The following is a 5,388-nucleotide window of genomic DNA, read 5'->3' as shown; positions in this document are numbered from 1 at the left end:
GCCGCGGCCGGCAAATGGGGCGCTGTGACGCTTCTGCGAGGCACCCCCCCGTCCCCGCCCCCTCCCACTCGTGTCACCCCCACCTTGACCCGCGCGTGTCAGCAGCTCCCGACGTGCGGGGTGGTGGCTGGCTGCCTCTACGTTCGTTTATCGCGGGTTTTGTCTTCGGAATGAAATGAAATGAAATAATAAAATAAAATAAAATAAAATAAAATAAAATAAAATAAAATAAAATAAAATAAAATAAAATAATAAAATTAAATTAAATTAAATTAAATTAAATTAAATTAAATTAAATTAAAAAAATACAAAACAAATACAATGCAATACAATACAATACAATAAAATGCAATACAATAAAATAAAAAAATAGAATACAAAATAAATAAAAAAATAAAATAAAATATGGTTGAGCAAACCCTGGCGTGACTCAGGGGCTGTACGGGTACGCACTGCACCGTGGCCGAGGCCCGGTGTCCCCGCGTCACGCTGGGGTCCCTCTGCTGGCCTAAACCTGGGGGATCGAGCCCCCCTCCACTCCCCCCCCCCCCCCCTCCCCCAGCCTGTTCTTCACTTCTTTAGGTTCTTTAGGCTGTGGGATGTAAAACGAAGAAAAAAGGGGCGGTGATTTTTCATGACCGTCCCTGTCGTTGTTGGATCTGGATTCTTCTGTTTATTTTTTGTTCTCTCTCTCAGTTAAAAAACAGGGAGCAGAAAGCGTGTCGCGTAATGCACCAGACCAGATGCACATTACAGACAGCAGATAGTAAAGGGAACCGGCTGCAAACAAGCCCGAACGGCCATCCAATTTTAGCCCAGTTACTCAGCTGATGCATTCTTGGAATATCTAATTTTTTTTTTTCTAGCAGTGGCTAGGCTCACAATTACTTACTGACCAGCAAAAGACACAGTATTAATGAATGGATCAGCGTGGTCAAATCAGCACAAAAAATTAAATGCTACTGCCTTGGGCACAATGGATGGGAATGCATCAAATAATTATTTCATTGCATGCCTCATCCGGAGAAGCAGAACTTTTCCAAGGATGATCTTTTATTTGTGCAGCGGTTTTGGTTGCAGCACTAGGTGCTGAGTGAGGCAGCAGCCTGCCTTGGATGCCATAAGGCAACTCTCCGAGGCCACACCAGTGGCAGAGGTGAGAGAACCCAGGCTTCCCATATCTGATTCAACCCTGTGCCAGTGTGTTGACACGGAACGAGTAAGAGTAGGAAAAGACACGCTTGCCATTTTGCAGGATTCTGCTTCTACAGTGTGGTTAGAATGGAAAAAGTCCAGAATGGAGTGAAGAGGCAGCTTGAAATCTGAAGAAATTGAAGAGCAAGCTGGATGTCCCTTAATGATGTCCTGTAAGGGTGCTCCTTCGTGGTAAAAACAGAATCAGAGGAACATAAAGCCCTGGTCTTTTTCTAAAAGTACTCATACAAATCCTTTAGGCTGCTCCAAGAAACTCATAATTCAGGCATTACTGGTGGCTTTATCCCTGTACACTGATACGCACACCTGATTTGCCTGCAGGGTGGGACTCAGGCTGACAACAGAGTTTAGGACACGCCTATTACAAATCACCCCAGCAGACTCACAGTGTGAACTTGTGCCCTCTGCCTTGTAAAAGAGTTGTTTCACGTACTGCCTGCCACCCACTTTTGCACTCTATAGCCCATTGCTTCTTGAACTTGGAGGTCTTTTGGTGGCGCTCTCTCTTCAAGCCCTGGCACGCTGTTGTCTCTCACACTGTGTGAAGGAGACATATGGATGAAACTCATTTACTTAGATGCAGATATGCTGATGGTGGCAGTTCCCAGAAAATCTGGTCTGGCATGGGAATACAAACGGGTATGAGATAGGAATCTCACCTACACTTACAAATTAAGCAAGTACAATCAGGCCTGTCACCTTAAAATGCCTTTATAGTGAGAGGTGATGAATAGGCAAGTTAGGGGTGTGTTTTCTCTCACCTGAATCATGACATCTACTCTTGTAGGGCTGAAGTGGGCTCCTTGAGAACTCTGGCAGATGTTTCAGTGCCTATAGGGTTACTACTCAACACAGTGCTGTGTGACCTCCTACACAGTGCAAGGACCAACTCCAACAGGCACGTGCCAGGCTCTCTTAAGGGCAGAGCAACCAACAGTGGGAATGGCATAGATGAGTGTGTTTCAGTCTTTAGTAGTTCACATGCATGAGGTTAGTACAGGAAACATCATCAACTTGTTTCTGTCTGTGCTTAGACATGTGGACATTTCCCCATGGTTGCAGGTAGTGTCAGAGGATCTCAGAAGGGTGAGTCAGAAGCAAGGCATCATTTTTGTTTAGACCTGGAGAAAATGCTGGTTTTGTGGCATAGTTCTTTTCACCCATGTTTGGCCTCCTTTTTGCTTCCTAATTGCCTGCATCATAGCAGTTGCTAAGTTTACTGGTCTTTAGAGAGGTAGCTGCCTTTTCCTCAAGTGAAGATTTTTTATTGCCTGTTTCACCCAGGCCACCAGCCCACTGTAGCTGTTTTACAGACTGATCTCAAACTCCTGTTAATCACTGTTTCCAACTCCAGGATTTTGTGTATATATATATATATATGTATATGTATGTATATGTATATATAGGATACTGAGCTAGCATCTAGGTTGAAATTCTGTTACAAATAGGTGAAAAGTTTCTGGGTTCTTCCCTGGTCTGATGCAAAGACATGGCCCATGAGAGCATTGCTAGGTGACCTCTCCTGCCCCAACAAATCCCATGTGAGGATTACAAATCCCCTTACTGAACTTTTTCTGTCCTGATGATGCAGCCCTGGATATGCAGCCACAAGGCTTGCTCCTCCCACTTTCTGCTTCCTCCCCATCAGGCACTGAATTCCCAGCCCTCTCCTCCGGCTCAGTAAAAACAATAACGTCACTGGCACAACGGCAGGCAGGAAGATGATACATGCAGAAGCAGTAACAAACAGCTAGGCATCTGACTTAGAGTTCTTATTAAAATGTCAGCCCATGGGCATGTGACAAACCCCACATTCTGGGTCCATGTGCTGGAGGGAGGAACTGGAAATGAGGTTGGTTGTTTTTCCTACACTGAACTCCAAGCACAAAGTGGTTACCAGAGTGGCCAAACAATGAGTGCTTTCTTAACTTTGAGTGTCAGAAGAACTCTGAGCATGTAGCGTATTGCTGTGTCTGCAGATCACGCAGGCAGAGCTTCACTTTAAAAGAGATTCCCTAAGTACTGCCAGTGCTGTAACCATAGAGACAGGAGATAAAAATATTTACTCAGAATCCAGGGGCAGGGGGCTGCAGCCTGTGCTGTGCTACGCAGTGCTCCAGGGGCAATGCTAGGAGCTCTGCAGTATTCGACTGTGTGGATCTTTTCCTTTCTTCTAGGAAATGTCTCATTATTTTCTATGCTGAAGTCTCACCTCTCTTCTCAATTTTCTCGATTTTCTATGGTTTCTTATTTCTGCTAAAAAGCTGTTCATTCCTCTCAAACTGATTGCATGGACCTCAGCTCAAGTTGCTTAAATGCATACAAATAATGTTATAAGGTGATAAACGGAATAACTTGTACCATGGTGAAAAACAGCAGGAAAGGACAGCAAACAGATCTCACTAACACAAGTTTGGGATCCCTTTGTTCCAGTCAGGTAATTAGAGTGGCCTGTTGGTGAAGGGTATTATTACCACTTATAGTCCTGTGAACACAAAGGAGAAATGGAACAGTGGGGCTAGTGTTTCTGAATGCCAGCTTTTCTCAAGTACCCCATGTTTTAATGGTGGAGAACCTAAGGGAAGTAAGTAGACACCTCTGTCACAGAACCTGGTATAGGTGTACTCTTGGTTCCCTCATGTGTTTCCAGCACAAATTACTAAGGCTTGTCTGACACTAGCAGTTAGACAAGGTTTAAGTCAGCAAAGTGCATGGGAATCTTTACATGCAGATCCTTAATTACTTATTCATTGCTTAAGAGAATTCCTTTTGCTCTCATCTTTCTCTTGTTGTGCAGGATATTGGAGTGCTCTGTAGAAAATGTGTGCGCCCATCCATCCAAGTTGACACTAGTCCCTGTACACAGCAGCTAAACCAAGCCTAAATTTATGTTATGAAAACCAGAACCCTTTCATTTATTTTCCAGGTATGTCATTCTTTATTCGGGGGCAATTCATGTCCTTATTAATTTTAAATGAGGGGAAAACTGTTGCTACTTGAGTATTTGTTTAAATATTGCATAGAAGTAGTAGTTTCTAATGTTCAATAGTATTTAATGTTTATACTTCATTTTCATTCTGAAAGCATAAAAGATCCCAGAAAGCTTATTGGCCATTATAAAATGACACAGAAGATGATATATTCAACATCTGGGCTCTACAGTGAGATGTAACCACCTCCAATGGAGAACAAAACCCAGCCAAATAACTGCAAATAGCAGAACAAAGTAGTAGCTTAGCTCTGTAAATAAGCATAATATACTTTTATGGGGTGTGGTTCTGCTTTACTTATTTATTTACTTTTTCTCCCCACAAAGTACACGTGATCTTTATTGATTAAGTCCTCATTTTTAGATAGTTTCTGGAAGAGAGAACTTTGTCAATTCATGACAGACCTAAGAACAAGAGTAAATTGTCTCCAGTCAATGACATCTAATTGTTGTTTTTAGAAACCATCTCATATCATTATGTAGAGTGTCTGTAGATCTGTTACTATTTTATTTATCTATTTATTTATTTATTAATCTGGTTGTTTCATGTCCTGTAGGCTCTGAGTGTCTGATTCATTGCTAGAGTTATAAATATTTTCTCTGAAATTGCTCATCTGAAATCACTTTAGTAGGAAACTATCCCTTAACAAGTGAAGTTATATCTATCATTATTGTCACATTATTTGATCTCTTGCCAGCAAAAAAGCCTTGAGGTGTCTGCTCCACTATGTTACAATTAAGTGTGAGACATGCGAAGAAGGATGTGAGCAGATGGAAAAGTGCAGGAGAGTTAGACTATACTGGTTCTGGTCAGGGGAAATAAATCAGCAGGTATTACCCAGCTCTGGGTACAAGTGACATGTAACTTTTTCCTTGAAATGGAGAAAGGAGATAGTAAAGGTAATGTGTTGTGGAGAAAGGGGAAATCAAGAATTTTAAATCTTCCCTTTTTATTGCACATCTTATCAAAATTACAGTGTAATTATTATTTAAAATTCTTAAAAACTATTAATTCCTGTTCTACTAGTCATGGGAGGAATTCCAGCAGCAGGATTGCTGCCCTGTGGAGCACGTCTGCCATCTCATGTTAAATGCACGCACAGCTCAGTTCTCGGCCGCCTGTGTTCACAGGCAGGAAGAAAGGGGTGGAGGCAGTGGAGGAATGGTATGTTCCCAGTGGAAAT

The sequence above is a fragment of the Anser anser genome, assembly GCF_964211835.1.
Source record: "Anser anser genome assembly, chromosome: 1".
Classification (NCBI taxonomy): Eukaryota; Metazoa; Chordata; class Aves; order Anseriformes; family Anatidae; genus Anser; species Anser anser.
This window is presented reverse-complemented; position numbering follows the sequence as displayed.